The sequence below is a fragment of the Chionomys nivalis genome, chromosome 10, assembly GCF_950005125.1.
Source record: "Chionomys nivalis chromosome 10, mChiNiv1.1, whole genome shotgun sequence".
NCBI lineage: Eukaryota > Metazoa > Chordata > Mammalia > Rodentia > Cricetidae > Chionomys > Chionomys nivalis.
In genome coordinates this window covers 33,128,488-33,146,501 of record NC_080095.1, presented here as the reverse complement: position 1 = coordinate 33,146,501, position 18,014 = coordinate 33,128,488, and the positions used below count along the sequence as shown (strand labels likewise).

Genomic DNA, 18,014 nt, shown 5'->3' with positions numbered 1-18,014 from the left:
GACATTGTGACTGTTCACAAAAACAAGAGACCTGGAACATACTGCACAGCCTGCAGACAGTTCAGCAGCTTGGAAAGTATCCTTTTCAGATGGTTCAGCTGGTATGAGAATGTTTCAGGAAGCCTTGCTTTTCTCTCTTTATTCCTAACTATTTGGTTGGTCTCTGCTCCCTTTAGTGGTCTCTGCTCCCTTCAGGATACGTGGCAGATCTCTGCTTCTTCTATGCAGCTGGAGTCTTCTTTGCAGCTTGTTTGTGTGAGAGAGAGCTTCAGTACTCTTTCTACTTGTATAATATCGGAGAACTGGGATCCTAATGCATCAAGTCAGTTTCAGAAACTTCCTTAAGGCTCTTCCTGTAAGCGGCCAGAGGTGACCCGTGAAGATGGTTCGCTACTCTCTTGACCCAGAAAACCCTACAAAATCATGCAAATCGAGAGGATCAAACCTTCGGGTTCACTTTAAGAACACCCGTGAAACGGCCCAGGCCATCAAGGGTATGCATATCCGAAAATCCACCAAGTATCTGAAAGATGTCACTTTGAAGAAGCAGTGTGTGCCATTCCGACGGTACAATGGTGGAGTCGGTAGGTGCGCCCAGGCCAAACAGTGGGGCTGGACACAGAGTCGGTGGCCAAAACAGAGTGCAGAATTTTTGCTGCACATGCTGAAAAATGCAGAGAGCAATGCTGAACTGAAGGGTTTAGATGTGGACTCTCTGGTCATTGAGCACATCCAGGTGAACAAAGCACCTAAGATGCGCCGACGAATTTACAGAGCTCATGGCCGGATTAACCCATACATGAGCTCCGCCAACACATCGAGATGATCCTCACTGAAAAGGAACAGATTGTTCCAAAGCCAGAAGAGGAGGTTGCACAGAAGAAAAAGATATCCCAGAAGAAACTGAAGAAACAAAAACTTATGGCATAGGAATAAATTCAACATGAAATAAGTGCAGATAAAAGTAAAAAAAAAAAATAAAGAAAAAGAAACTTCCTTAAGGTATTTTGAGCTGTTAACCTTCTTTCACAATACATTTTTTCTGTAAGATAGATTGTTTCTTTCTGAGGAAGAACTGCTGCAGAGCAGGAATATACCGTGCTCCTCTGGCTCTGCAATCATTCTTCCATCGCTTTCATAATGCCCCGGGCCTCAGGTGTAGGTTTTGTAGATCTCTTGGTGATGGGCAGCCAGCTGTCACTTGTTCTCTGCATTTTGACCGGTGGTAGATTACTGCAAACATCTCCATCATCTGTAAAACAAAATTTCTTTGATAAGTGGTGAGTGACACACTTTTCTGTGGGTATAAGAATACTTACTTAGAATAGAGTTAGAAATTACACTGGTTAAGGAATACAGACTTAGTAGTTTCTCCCTGAGAGCCAGCCCACAGCCTCTCCCGTCACAGGTGCATAAATTTATGGTCAAGGCATGAATTCCCTCCTATTAGTTGGGCTTTTAGTTCATTAAAGAATTGTTTCTCACAAGACAAAATGCCACAAATGCACCTTTGGGGATGCATTCTCTGACTACTCATTTATTTTATTTTTTGTGGCTTGTATGTTTCATAATTGGGTAGGTTTAGAGACAGTTTTTTTTTTTATACACCCTACTCCCAGTCTTATCAAGTGTAATATAGAAAAAAGAAAAAGTTTCCCTATTTTCTTCTCTTTCATGAGTCCGGTATCAACCATGCTGTACCCAAATGAACTTTGTCTAGACAACTCTTCATTTAGACTTGCTTTCCAGATGATTCTAGACTGTGACAAATTGACTGTCAGAATAATCAGAACTAACTATCAAATTTGTGGTGGCAATCTCATCACAAATAAATAGAACTGTTTTGGGCTGACACAGTGGGAAATAAACCCATGAGATTCTACTACAAGTTTGTTGCAAAGGTAGCCATGTAGCTGGATCTATGATGGAGTACATATTACAAGATCTTATCTTGGAATAGCATCTAAAAGTGTGACCTAGGATGCCACAGTAAGCCACATTGCATATAATCATTGGAACATTTGTGAAAGCAAAAGGGAGACCAAATAGTCTGTCAAATATTCGTACCCAGAATTTATTTCTCCTCCTCTGCCATATCCCCTAACTGCACATCAATATCAAATATGAGACACTCAAGGGGGAAAGAATAGCATGCTTCTTATATGTGCAGAGGAAAAAAAAACAATTTACACCCATATCAAACCAAAAGAATATCTCGTTAAAGGCATAGAAGATGAAGATGGCGTTGTATACTCTATCACCAAAATGGGGAAAAATTAGTCTCAATGACAGCTAAAAGATCAACATAAAAAAACATAAACAACCCACCTTGAAGGGGAAAAAAGTCAAGAATTTAGATGTAAAATGACCAGAAATGGTTTATGGTACAGAAAAGAAAATGTTAAAAAGTATGGATTCAATAAACATATTATGAGAAATTGTGATAAAGCAATAAAATGAGGTTAGAGTGGGTTGACTTGAGACTCTTAAAAAATATCCCAAGGACAAAAAAAGTGAAAATAGATTACTTATTTTCAATAGAGTATCTTCAAAGATGATACTTTAGATAAGACTCTCAAACGATCTCCCTCTTGATTGGGGTGTATGCATATTAATCCAAAGACATGCGTGTTCTTGTAAGAGACAAAAAGGGAGAAGATTGAAAAAGAGAATTTGGAGACATACAAGAAGCTTAGGTTTAGATAAACCCAGAAAAACCACATAAAGACAAAATTTAAATGATGCAACTACAAGCGTACAAGCCAAGGGATGCCAAGAATAGCTAGCAGCCATCAGAAGTTCAGGAAGAAATAAGAAACAGCACTCCCCAGGAATCCCCAGAGGGGACCAATCCTGCTGACACCTTAATTTTACACTTCTGGTCTTTGGAACAGAGAGCAAATACATTACTGCCTTTCTAAGTAAACAAGTTTGTGTTGCGTTGTTAAGGCAGCCCCAGGAAACTGAAAGGGAAATGAAAAATGAGAGTGGAAAAGGAAGTAAATCAACAAACAAACAAGATTATTACAGAAGCTAATAATTATGTCAGATGCGGTGAGGGCAGAGAAGCTGAAAATTGAATTAGCAACAGAACATTTAGTAAAGACTTCTAGTTTCCTCCTAATGCTTCTACACATTTTTTCTTAAAAGGAGTTTTCTCAAAACATATTCTCCATCTTTTCTTGCAGTGGGTCACTAAACTCCTGGATATGGGATATAGTGGAAGTACATGAATTACGGCATAGCAAAAGTATCTTTAGCATGAGGATGCTTATCCTAATCCTCCACTCGATGCTGAATGACACAGAGGGGATGTAAGTAGAACTAAAGTGACCGTCAGATCCAGGGAGATAGTCCATGTTAAAGCCATCAGTCCAACAAAGTGAATTCCTACCGGACCTTTGAGAGTGTTCAGCTTCCTCTTGTCAGTTATGAGTGGCTTAGGCTGATGGTTGAAGGATGAACAAATTGCTATCAGATTTGAGCCACTTAAAAATGTATGTCTTGATTAGAGAAGCAGAGCATTTCTTTAAGGTGTTAAGCAAAGAAATAGATATGAAATTAAATTTATAATATATTTATACATATTATCTTTTAATTTTCTTATTTATAGAAAAAGAAGCTTTTGAGGTTCAAGAGTTCAAATTATTCAACTATTCCTTGCTACCAGGTGGATGGTGAATCCCTGCATGTACATCAGTCTGAGCTCCTCATCTCTGATTAGAGGTAAAAAGAGCTTTTGAGATTTCATAAATTTTAGTTTTCTAGATTGTAAAATAAGAATGAGAATTTTTCTTTTTTCATAGATTATTTTGCACAAGTAGTTGTTCTTATCTTTGGGTTTGACACCCATGGATCCGGCCAATAAAAGATCAAAATTATTTGAAAAAAATCTGTCTGTGTTTCATATGCATACTGTATTTTATTGCTTATCACTAAGCAATAAGATATAGGAACTAGTTAATTATCTTTTTCCTTTTATTAGATATGATAAGAATGTTCATGGGCAAATACATGCCATTTGATAAGGAGAATGCCAGTGTCTGTGGAGATTTGTATCTGATCAGTTTTCCAGAACCAATCTCATATGTGTGTGGAAAGATGGCTGTATTTAAGGTTTTAAGAGTGTCAGCCCTGAGTTAAGAATTATGTATAATTTTGCTATTCTAATTGTAATTGTCATTTCCAAAATTGCTATTGCTAAAGCATGAGAAGTAAGTACCAAGTCTGACAAAAAAATCACATTACTTCAAATATGATTGAAGTAACATACTAAGTCATATTTTCTCATTAGTCCCATGCTGTCATGCTAATTGAGGTCACTTATTACAGAACAAGGTCTTAGATTCTTATCCAATATTCTTAAAGTTTCAACTCTATCCCCCACTCCCACTTCAATTCAAACAAGTTGTTTATGTCAGAATAATTCTTTTAAAACTTTACTCGGTAAAATGTATCCTGTCCTGTGATTAAAGAACCAAATAAAACCCTGCATTTTGAATTAAAAATCTTTACACACATTGTTTCACTATCTTCCAAGGTTTATCTCTTTGTTTTTATATTGTTTTCTGCAATAAAGACACATTTATCTAAACATTTAGCAAAACTATTTTGTCTCATCATGTTTATATGTTACTGGGTCATCCACTGGAGGGCCTTCTTTACTCTTTCTTCCCCCTTAACATAAACATTCAAGACTTTGCAGAATATTAACCTCTCTACAAAACCCCACCTGCCTTTTTTGATGGGATGTGTTTCACCCATGGACAGTCTTGTGAACTTCTTCTTAATTATGTTCACTGAACTCTGATGACTGTGACAAGAAATCTTAGCTAAATCTGGTACTTACTTTTCTTCTCCATGAAGAACTTGCCTCTTACACATGAAAGACAATTTACTAAGAATCGATATACTTCTCCCAACAGCTTCTGGCTTGCTTTGGGCTAAACAGTAGAGCACAAACCAGAAGCCGAGTAATTTTTCTTCCCTTAATTTTGGTCTCTGGTTCCTAGAGCTCAGATAACACCTTAACATATGTTTCAAAACACTCCCACAAGAAATAGCTGCTTAACTGCCTCCTTCTCAAAGACTCAGGAATGTACCAGTGCCGGATTGGAATGAAAAGATGGTAAGCACTGATGGATTGGTTCAAATTTAAATATATACATCTATCATTCAAAGATCTAAACTAAAGAATTCAAAATGGCATGTCTAAAATTATCCCCTAGATTCTCCACTTTTAGAAGCTTTCAGGTGATAATGATGCTGTGTGCGTGAACCACACTCACAACTTTTTACCAAAGGCAGGCACTTACAATGTTTTTATTCTAAGGTAAGAAATGAGGAAATAAAGTTGCCTGTGTTTCTAGATTGCATAGTGGCTTTGTGTGCTCTGAATATTTTGATGTGAACAATTAGATGAAAGACTGTTGTTTCTACAGAGGGTATATAAAATGACATAGATGGAAGAAAGTGTCCTTCCCCACTGCATCCTTCTGAGTTGATGAATAACGATTACAGGCAGAGCCATCCTCAGAACAGTCAACAGATGACAGCAATGAATTAACGTAAATTCCTCTATCTGTATTATCATGTGATTCACTTGGTTATTTGTCATTTTAGCAATTTTTACTGGCTACTTTTTTTCTATTGATCTCCATATAGTGATAATAGTGTTTACTCTTCTCTATTATAGATACTGATACATGTTAACCTATTAACTATTTTGTCTTGTTTGACTAAATCAAGCTTTGGTTTTGAGAATTGTCTCTGGAAAATTATGACATTAGTATTGAGGCTTTTAGTAAAAAGGAAGTATATTTCTAAAACAATAGCTGTCATTCAAAATCCTTATGTATTGACTGGATACTAGTGAAATCTTATGCTATAATACAAAAATAATGGAAAGCTCTGAAAAATAAATATTTAATTATCTCTGAAAACTTACTATATGAATTTTAGTAATAATACTATTAATATTGTGTGTGTCACTGAAGAATAAAATTAAGCAATTGAAATCAATGAAATAATATACTAGTCAAAAAATAATAGACATTCCACAAATAAAGGTATTGGGTTCCTCTTACCTTCTCTTCCAGTGATATCCTTTAATGAAAGAGCGGCAGGTCTGATTTAGAATTGTGGAGTATTTTGCTTGTATTCAAATACTATTCTTGTTTATCTCCTAAAAAGAAAAATCTCATGGAAAAAAAACTATTACACATCTGACTAAATTGTATATTTAGTAAACAAAATTGCAGACCTTGAGGCCCTAGGAGGTACTAGAATTCTCTGAAGTACCATGACTTGTGTACAAAGTTTCATATTTAAAAGTAAATATTGTAAAATATCAATTGCTGAGCCACATATATTTACAGATATATGGATATGTATCTATGAGATAGAAAAAAAAGAGCATGAGTATATACATATATATATATAACAAATAGGTGCATATATATTTATATCAATGTTTGTATTTATATGCTAAAAAAGAAAACTTACATATGTTACATGTTTTCAGTATTGACGAAGAGAGTAAAATAGGTTTCTAGCTCAATAAAGTCTACAAGAACCAGTCTTTGCCTCACTGTCCATGCCCAATCTTCTTTGTTGCCAGCTTTCTCATATCAATACAGTTTAAAGCCCCCCTTGGTTACACGTCACCACCCTCCAACATGTCCAAGCTCTTACAGCTCTTATTTCTTTCATGCTTTGGAAGCCTGAAGGCAAATAAGAGACACACATAGCATTTGTCTTTAGCTGCATGTTGTGGGAGTGCAATATTCCTTCAGATAGTTTACACATCTGCATGTCCTCTCTTTCCCTCCTGGCTTCTCTTCTTTCTCGGTCTTTCTGCACATTGTTCTTTATAGTGCATATTTTGTGGAAAGATGTTTTGTAGCTATTCATTTTAATTAATAGCTGGGGAGAGAAAGGAGGCTCAGCTGACTCAGGAAATAAAACATAGAACACTCAGAAACCTCAGAATTACCTCACTCAGGATAGTGTTTTCTATTTCTGCCCATTTGCATGCAAAATTCAAGAAGTCGTTGTTTTTTACTGCTGAGTAGTACTCTAATATGTATATATTCCATACGTTCTTCATCCATTCTTCCATTGAAGGGCATCTAGGTTGTTTCCAGGTTCTGGCTATTACAAACAATGCTGCTATGAACATAGTTGAGCATATACTTTTTGTTGTATGATAGGGCATCTCTTGGGTATATTCCCAAAAGTGGTATTGCTGGGTCCTGGGGTAGGTTGATCCCGAATTTCCTGAGAAACTGCCACACTGCTTTCCAAAGTGGTTACACAAGTTTGCATTCCCACCAGGAATGGATGAGTGTACCCCTTACTCCACAACCTCTCCAGCAAAGGCTATCATTGGTGTTTTTGATTTTAGCCATTCTAACAAGTGTAAGATGGTATTTTAAAGTTGTCTTGATTTGCATTTCCCTGATCGCTAAGGAAGTTGAGCAAGACCTTAAGTGTCTTTTGGCCATTTGAACTTCTTCTGTTGAGAATTCTCTGTTCAGTTCATTGCCCCATTTTATAATTGGGTTGATTAGTTTTTTACAGTCTAGTTTCTTGAGTTCTTTATATATTTTGGAGATCAGACCTTTGTCAGTTGCGGGGTTGGTGAAGATCTTCTCCCAGTCAGCTCTTCTGGCTGATGAGAGAGGGGGACTTGATTGGGGGAGGGGGAGGGAAATGGGAGGCGGTGGCGGGGAGGAGGCAGAAATCTTTAATAAATAAATAAATACCCCAAAACACACACACACACACACACACACAAAAAAAAAAAAAACAGTAAAAAAAAAAAAAGAAAGAAACCTCAGAATTGTGTAAGACTCACTGGACCCCTTTCTGGAGTTCCATAAGCCATCTGAACTTGGTAGAGAGAAGACTCTGGTGAGTTGCTCGAAAGTTGGATGCGGAGATCAGTGATTTTTTTTTTTTTGTGAGATTTTGCAAAGATTTTGTGAAGAATTAGCTGCCTTCAAGTTTCCTATGCTTATGTAAGTATACTCATGTCCTATAAGCAATATCAGTACATTTACTGGTTCATAAAGCCAACCTCTTACTGATGACCTTTTGTGGTGAGATGTTTACATTTCACAGGGAAGAAACAAACATGAGGTACACTTACTATACTATTCCACTAAAATCAACCTATGTATAAAATCTCTGAGATCTGAGTAGTGTATAGTTATCTAAAATGTAGCTACCACTTGGTATATTTTTCATTTAAATTTTACTTTTCTGTCCAAACATTTGTTTTTTTTTTTTTCGTTTTTATTGTTTTTAAAATTTATTTATTTATTATGTATACAGTGTTCTGACTGTTTGTATGTCTGCAGGCCAGAAGAGGGCACAGATTTCATTACAGATAGTTGTAAGTCACCATGTGGCTGCTGGGAATTGAACTTAAGACTTCTGGATGAGCAGTCATTGCCCATCCAGAGTCCTCTCTCCAACCCATATCCATTGTTTTAGGTAGGGTTTCTATTGCTGTGAAGAGACACCATGACCACAATGACCACAGCAACTCTTTTTTTTTTTTTTTTTTTTTTTTTGGTTTTTCGAGACAGGGTTTCTCTGTGTTTTTTTTTTTTTTTTGCATCTCTTTTTTTTTATTATTAATTTAATTATTAAAGATTTCTGCCTCTTCCCCGCCACCACCTCCCGTTCCCTCCCCCTCCCCCAATCAAGTCTTCCTTCCTCCTCAGCCCAAAGAGCAAGCAGGTTTCTCTGCCCTGTGGGAGGTCCAAGGACCACCCACCTCCAGAGGCTTTAAAAAGTATTACACCACACCCATGACTTCATCCCACACCCCTGCTACAAGAACTAGTATCAAATTTGGAAATTTCATCTGAAATGCAGCATTGCTGTGGTATTGTTCCATCCAATTAGGGAGTTGAACTCAAAACATGAGCTGAGTCTTTTCTAAAACTAGCTACTTTGGTTAGTCAGGGTGTGTAGTGTGGGACAGCATCTACTGTTATTTTTGCTACCTGAGTTTGAAATCTTAACTCCCTTCAAAAATTATTTCTTGTAGTTGCCAAAAGCCCGTGCATTTTATCTGTCTCCTTTTAATACTTTCACCATCTTTGGATTTTCTGTTTAAACACATAGTTAGTCCTCTGTGGTGTTTTCTTTCTTCTTTTATTTTTTTTCCAAGACATAGAAAGAATTGCCTGAATTGTGATACTTGACTAAGTTACGATGTTGCAATTTTCTTATTACCAGAATGTGATACAGAAAAGTCCACAGCAAGACCTAGTGTTTTCCTTCAGCCTAGAATTTTCAAGTTCATTTGATGTGCTTCTGTGGTTCTCTGTCACTCATTTTGAATGAAAATAAAAAGTGGTGCAATGTCTGTGATGATTGGAAGGTATGAAACAAGACTTCTAATAGTATAACAAGGAAAGCATTGCTCTTGGATATGATTTGAAAGAGACTTTAACTTCTTTTGAGTTTAATTCAGATTAAGTACTTTTTCTTGGTTTGTCTTTAGCTGCCCTGAGACAGTGTCTTTCTATGTAAAATAGGCTGTCCAAAAATTTGCTATGTTGCCCAGTCTATTTTCAAATTCAGGATCTTCCTGTCTCTGCCTCTTACATACTTGCATTGCAAGTATGTACCACCACATCTGGCTATGATCATTTTATTCAACTAAACAAATATTCTCTATACATTTAATGTCAAGGTAAAATGTCTGCAACACAAAGTCAATCACACCTTTAAAGACAGGAGAAAAATACTTGGTGTGTTTATAAGAACACTCATCAAGAAAATGGGAATGTTCTATCTCTAGTTACTAAATCTTTAAAAAAAAAACATCAGCCAGGAATTTTTCATGATTTGGTGTGACTACAGGGTCTCAGGATCATCACTAATACTTAAGTTCCAATGGCCTCAATTTCTTTTCTCTATAAGTGAATTTGTTAGACTAAACAGTCTATTTGATTCTCTATTCTTTGGCAACCTTGGAATGAAAATCTCGTAAGATAGCAACCAAGGAGTGTCAAATCACATATATCATATAGATGTATTGCAGTTGAAACAATGTGATGTATGAAAAGAAAATGGAAATAACAAATAAAGCAAAACAACAACAAAAAAAACCCACCAATGGTTGACAAGATCCAGGGAATCACTCCAAAGTTGCAGTATTGAATTTTGGTGGGGTAGATGGCCCAGCAGAAACAGATGGCATGGTTTTAGCATATTCTAAGAAATTAAATGATAAGAAAAAAATGTTTGCAGTTAAAAGACAGCTGTGTGGATTTTTCACATTTTTAAAAACTATTACATTGATTTGAAAAGTTATTCTTGGATGTTAACAATATGGATAACAGGAATACCCTCCCCTATTGGAGTTCCAAATAAAACCAACCAATGTGCAAACTAACTGATACTTGGAAACAGAAATAATAAACATCATTGGCAGGAACATAATCAATTTTTAAAAGATGTTCTAATCTAGGTCAATTAACATATCTTAAAAATCAATGAACTAGGTTTGTATGATTGCATTATTATGAATAAACCCAGAGTGTCTAGGAGCCAGTGAGAGAAATCATTTCCACACTATGAGAGTCAAGGTAGATTTATGAAATTCTCTGCAAGGGAAAATCATAAAGCCTACTGTTGGAAAGAAACAAAAATGAGTACAGGGTGTTTAAATTGGACAACACTGAGAATTCTGGCTTATTCAGAGAACTTTTGTAAACATGTATGAATATTAAAATCCGAAAATTTCCTTAGGACTTTTTCTAATTAGTATCATCTACCTTGATTATCAAAACCATGCTAAATGAGAAACTGATTTCTCCAAGATTCGTTAGGAACTAAGTAGCACCTCCTGTCAATAAATAAACATCAAATGATCCAGATTTGTTCAAAAGTAACATTTAATTGCATGCCATATGTTTTCATCTTAATTCTCAAGCAGAAAAGCAAGGAACATTTTTTTTAACAGCCTCTGGTTCAGAATTTAGTAAAATATATCTTGGACTATTTCCTCATTGAAATGGGTGAGAATCATTTTATTATCTCATTCAAATATGCCAGTGAAGTTTCTGAGAAATATCTAAGATTCTTATTTTTCACTGTCTTTAGCAAACAAACTACGCTCTATAGTGGTAACTGGGGAGTGGATTTCATTACTAAACCCAAGGTCACAGGTGGTTTTGTACCAAAGCATAATTAAATTGTGTGGAATGAATTAAAACGGTTTAGCAAATAAGGTCTCTTTATTTGGGCTAAATAGAACAGATTAAATGCCACACCATGTTCGGTCTACAGCCAGGCAGCACATGGGCCCGGGGAGATTAATCTGGAGTGTAATCACTTGATCATCCCTGACTGTGAATACTTTCTTGAAATTATGCCTCAGCCACTCAGGGATAGGAAAAGCTATCATTCATAATTATCAGGTCACTACTTGGTAAGAATATTTATGCAGGGCACAGGAAGGATGACCAAAGAGAAAACGTCTCTTGTTTAGGGATGAGTTGATATGTGAGCTTGGGATAAACACGATGATCAAAGGCCATTAAGGAGAAAGAGACGTTATTAAGGAAGAAGAGGACTACTTAATCGTTTATCACATGTGCCTTTTGGAGGTGGTATTGCAGGGACGGGAAGTGGCATAGTGATGAGTTATTGTTGTTCTCACTTGGGAGAAATGAGCTTTTTCCAGCCCAATTTTGATGAGAATCACAAATAAGATCTTATAAAAATTTCTTCATGTCCTATTCCCCTAAGAAATGATGGAAGCTTAACATGTAGTAAATAGAATGCTTTGTCTTTTATAGTGTAAAAATCTGTAAAGATTTCTTCAGTTCCGTCCTGGGATGTGCTTGCTATTGTTTCTACTCTATCCTAAACTTCAGCTTACTCAGGCAAAGATTAAATACCCAATGTTGACTTATAGCATCTATAGACTATTGTACATGTGAGTTACCTATATCTTATGTGTATAATAGAGTCAAAAAGTTGAGTAAATTCGTAATCAAGGAGTAGAAACAAAAAACAATTACTGTTTATTGGTTTCTTTTTTTTTTGGACTGGGAAACTTAAATTTTATCAGCACATCCAAAATACTTAAATAAATGATTTCTAAGTTGAAATTTTGATATTTTAAGTCACCTTTCTATTTTGGATTAATCAGCTTGAATTCTATTTTAGTTGGTATATAACTTAAGCTATGATAAATTTTCAGTCAGAAATTAACATTAAAACAAATAGCTATTTTAAGATGCATATTTTTCTGCTGTAGGGATCATCTAAATTCAAAATAAGACTTTAAGTACAGTACCCTTTCTCTTGCCTCCTTCATATATTTTCCTCAGACTTTTATTAATCACGTGACATAAGTAAGACTCCAGAAGCAACTCAGCCAGAACAAATTAATTCATACTCATATGGATACCTAATTTATCTACATGAGAAATACAGTGTAAGATGAAGTACTTTTAGACTAATAAATGTTCACAAATATTCATTAATCAAGTCAATAACTCTTGGTACTTTGAAATTGCTAGAGAGTTGCAGGGACATTATAGAAATGATTACTCTGTTTACTGTATAGTTCGCTCTCAGATTCTTGGTTTGCATATTTTTTTTTTGATTTTTCGAGACTAAAGCCTTGCTCACTTTCTCTTTCTTCATTTGTATATATTTGGAATGCATTCATATAATATGTGAAAATGCATAAGCTATATGTGCAGACCAAGTAGCTAGAAAGAAGGAATTAGTGATCAGCTTTAAGCGGGTGACATTTCAGAGAGCGTTGCTCTAGTCTACACTTGCAGGATCCCACTACCAATGGTGAAGATGTACCTCTGCTACAGAGACAGGCTGCTCATCCACATGAGCCAAGCCTTCAGCGGACTTCGGCAACACTCCAGAAGTGTTCATTTCTAAATGAAGTACCTCCGTTAATTGTTGCATTTCAGTAAATTTTGGTGTGCTTGGTAGATATCCTGTTCCTATTTCAAGTCTAGCTTTGTGTAAAGCATATATACAGGAAAACAATGTACTCACCTGACTATGTAAAAACCATAAAATGTGAACAAAAGTAACAAATAATCCTGCCTGAGCTATTTCTGGTCACATATATGAGAATGCTATGAGGTGGTTGTCTTTCTAATAGGGGCAATGTTATGTTATTTATTGATTCAACTAAATACTTTTGGAAACAGGTGGATAGTAACATATAGCTCCTTCAAATTAAGAGTGCTAATTAGGTAATTCAGTGTTACTGTCCTTGCTGGATACTTATATTAACAGCTAGCAGTTGACTAAACTGTGTACACCAAGATCATGAGTGAGCTCCCAGAATACTAATGCAAAGTGTTAATGGCAAATAGAGAGACAGGGTAATGTTTTCTGTTAAATACATTTGGTAAGTAGAAGCTGAATATTGGTAAGACAGATTGCATGATTAGTATCTAAAATGTTTTTGACTTTACAATTGATTTTTACAAAGCTATGCATAATCTTTTGTTGTGGTGAAGATTGAACTTAGGATCTTGCACATATGATACACTCACACGTTTAAGTAATAATTCTCTTCTTCAGTATTCACTTTTCTGTTTCTCATAAATTCTTTCACCTGCAATGACTTTTTAAAAGTGTATGTTAATAAGGCATATATATTGGATTCCTGGAAATAGACTAGTTGTGAGATTTGTCTGTTGGCATTTAGTTGTACCATGGGAAGTATAGAGGAATCACTAGCCATAAGAAAACTTGAAGGGAAAAGTCAGATGGAGAAGCAAGAACATATGAAGTGAGTTTGGGCAGTTTGGTCTTGCTGCTCAAGAAGGACCACGTTAAAATGGATTTACATCTACATTGAATCGAGTTCTCTCCAGCTAATTCAGTTTCTTCAGTAGTTTTCATTGTGAACACGTTTACTTTTGCAGAGTAGGATAACAAAGTCAGTGAATTATTCCAACTTAATTTTGTGAGTAACAAAGTTATAATATTTCAAATCAGTTATATCAATGCTGACAATGACTATTGTAACACTGAATTTATAAAATCAAAACAAAGATTTGAACTACTTTTGTATTTAAGGAACGATGGCTAATATTATAATTGAAATTTATATCATAGATTTAGGTGCAGGAGATGATATTGTGATACATTTATTCACTCTGCATTCATAGTATAAATACAGATTTGGTAGATAGATTACAGTCAATTTTAGATAAAAATTCAAAAAACAAGACTAAATTTAAAGAGCACAGAAAAAACTGATAAGGAACCTATGTACATGATAAAATATAATTTGCAGTCTATATACATCTCATATATTTCAATGTTGCTTTAATGGGCTTTATTTTAATTACAGTAATAATTGTATTCTTAAGAATTAGGTTTATGAACATAGTTGAACAAATGTCTTTGTAGTATGATTGAATCCTTTGGGTATATGCCTAAGATTGGTATTGCTGGTTCTCAAGGGAGGTTGATTCCCAATTTTCTGAGAAACCGCCATACTAATCTCCAAAGTTGTACAAGTTACATTCCCACCAGCAATGAAGGTTTGTTCCCCTTATACCACATCCTCTCCAGCATAAGCTATCATTGGTACTTTTGATCTTAGTCATTATGACTGGTGTAAGATGATATCTCAGAGTTGTTTTAATTTGCATTTCCCTGATGGCTAAGGATGTGTCTTTTGACCATTTGAGATTCATTTGTTGAGAATTCTCTGTTTAGTTTTGTACCCCATTTTTTATTTGGGTTACTTGAAACTATGATATCTAATTTCTTGAGTTCTTTATATATTTTGGAGGTCAGTATTTTGTCTGATGTGGGGTTGGTGAAGATCTTTTCCCATTAAGTAAGGTGCCTTTCTTATTATTTACTGTGTCCTTAGCTTTACAGGAGCTTCTCAATATCAGGAGGTCCCATTTATTTATTGTTTCTCTCAGTGTCTGTGCTACTGGGGTTGTATTTAGGAAGTGGTCTTCTGTGCTCACATATTGAATGCTACCTCCCACTTTCTCTTATATCAGGTTCAGTGTGGTCGGATATATATTGAGGTCTTTCATCCATATGGATTGAGTTTTGTGCATGGGGATATATGGATTTATTTTTATTCTTCTACATGTTGATATCCCATTATGCCAGTACCATTTGTTGTAATAGCCAGAATCTGGAAACAACCTAGATGCCTCTCAACTGAAGAATGGATAAAGAAAATATGGCACATTTACACATTAGAGTATTACTCTGTGGGAAAAAACAAACAAGCAAACAAACAAACAAAAACAATGACATTCTGAATTTTTCATGCAAATGGATGGATCTAGAAAACACTCTACTGAGTGAGGTAAACCATACCCAAAAAGATTAATATGGTATGTATTCACTCATAGGTGCATAGTAACTATAAATAAAGGATACTGAGCCTATAGTTCATGATCCTAGAGAAGCTAAGTCATAAGGTGAACCCTAAGAAAAACATATATAGATCCACCTGTAAAGTCAAAATAGACAAGATCCCCTGAGCAATTTGGGAGCTAGGGGTCAAGGGAGAAGGGAGCATAGAAGGGGAAGAGAAGAGTGAAGGGGAGGGACAAGGAGAACTTGAGGAAACAGAACAGTTGAGATGGAGAAGGACAGAGATGAGAGCAAGGAAAGGGATATCTTGATTGAGGGAGCCATCAGGGGGTTGGCAAGAAACCCGGCTCTAGAGAAATTCCCAGGAATCCACAAGGATGACTCCAGCTAAAACCCTAAGCAATAGAGGAGAGAAGCTCCGAACTTGCCTTGCCCTATAGTCAGACTGATGAATATCTTAGATATCACCACAGAACCTTCATCCAGCAACTGATGGAAACAGGCAGAGACCAACATGGGAGCATTGGACTGAGCTCCCAAAGTCCAGTTAAGGAGTGGGAGACTTGAGAATATGAGCAAAGAAGTCAAGACCATGATGGGTTCACCCACTGAAACAGTTTATCTGAGCTAGTGGGAGCTCTCACCAACTCCAGCTGGACTAAGAAAGAACAAGCATCAGACCAAACTAGTCCCTCTGAATGTGGCTGACGGTTGCATGGCTGGGGCAGACTGCGGGGCCACTGGCAGTGGCACCAGATTTTATCCCTACTGATGTACTGGCTTTTTGGGAACCTTTTTTCTCTTGATGGCTACCTTGCTTAGCCTAGATATAGTAGAGGGCCTTAGACCTTCCCCAAAGCAATGTGCCTTACTCTTTCTGAGGAGTGGATAGGGGATGGGGTGTGGGTGTATGTGGAGGGGATGGGAGGAGAGGAAGGAGTGGAAACTTAAATTCATATGTATATTGAAAAGAGTTTTGTTTCTTTAAAAAAATTAAAAAATCAATAAAATGAATTGGTTCTAAACAGAACTATTATATATATATATATATATATATATATTTGAAATGAACAAAAATATAATACGATGAATTCAAGATAAAAATGTCTTCAAAGTTATGTGGTTTTATTACTAGCATCCCTGTTTCACTCCAAGGTTTGCCTAAACTTATAACATACAATATGTTTCACATCTGATCTACGCACGGATAGCAGCTGAAAATCATCTCCAAATGATCAACCTTATATAATAACAGAAATCTGTGCTATTCCCAGCCCATGAATTCTTTCTAGTTAGTTGTATCTTCACTATAAATATTTTTAATCAATCCATGGAAGACTCAAGAATGCTTCTCTGCTGGCGAGTTTTATGTCAACTTGAGACAAGCTAAAGTCATCTGAGAAGAGGAAATCAAAATAAAGAAAATGCCTGCTTAAAAATCAGACTGTAGGCATGCCTTTAATACATTTTCTTAGTTGGTAATTAATGGGGGAAGTTACAGGCCATTATGGGTGGTACTGTCTCTGGGATGGTAGTCCTGGGTTCTATTAAAAAGCAGGCTGAGAGCTGGGCAGTTGTGGCGCAGGCCTTTAATTTCAGCACCTGTGAGAAAGTGGCAGGCTAATCTCTGTGAGTTCAAGGCCAGCCTTGTCTACAAGAGCTAGTTCCAGGACAAGATCCAAAGCTACAGAGAAACCCCATCTTGAAAAACCAACAAAAAAAGAAAGCAGGCTGTGCAAACCAGGAAACAGAACCCCTTCATACCCTCTGCATCAGTTCATCAGTTCCTGCCTCCAGGTTCCTGCCCTGTGTGAGTTCCTGCCCTCACTGCTTTTGAAGCTGCACTGTCATACAAAACTGTGACTAAAATAAATTCATTTCACCCCGAAATGGTTTTGATCACAGCAGTAGAAATCCTAAGACAGCTTCTGGATGCCCTGAGTTTTTGTGTTGCTCCACCCTAGAGGCGCCATTAACGTCAGTGTTCTTGCACAATGGAGGTGCTCAATTGCTATTGACTGGGCACAACAAAAAAGTTAGTCATTTCTTAGTACCATATATACTTATTAAGTTAGATATTCATATTTCATTCCAAATTCAGGATATTTTGCATGACTGAGTGAGTAAACAGTGAATGAGCAGACTTGAATTTGTCAATTAGGAGTGATAGAATAGTATTGCTCTAATCAAGTTGAGAGAAATCCATCTGACTTCCTGCTGCCTCTCTGATTACTGATTTTTGTCCTCTTGTGCCGGTTAGAGACAGGCAATTAAATCCTATGCTTTAAGACACATTGAAAGCCGGGTGATGGTGGCGCATGCCTCTAATCCCAGCACTTGGGAGGCAGAGGCAGGCGGATCTATGTGAGTTCGAGACCAGCCTGGTCTACAGAGCTAGTTCCAGGACAGGCTCCAAAGCCACAAAGAAACCCTGTCTCGAAAAAACCAAAAAAAAAAAAAACCAAAAAAAAAAAAAAAAAAAGACACATTGAATTTCCCTGTGTTTCAAAAGGACAATTAAACTCTCTGTGTTCTGTAGATGGCCTGCTCTACTCTTGACTTACTGAGAAACTTAGCAAGCCATCTTAGATCCAGCATTTTGTGTGTAAGACCTGTTCCAGTTTGTGTTGCTGGCAGAATATTTC

General features: G+C 36.4%; 1 pseudogene; it reads left to right on the top strand.

The window, feature by feature from the left end:
• Nucleotides 1-360: 360 nt before the first annotated feature.
• LOC130882627 (60S ribosomal protein L17-like) lies at nucleotides 361-930 on the top strand (annotated as a pseudogene).
• The last annotated feature ends 17,084 nt before the right edge of the window (nucleotides 931-18,014 follow it).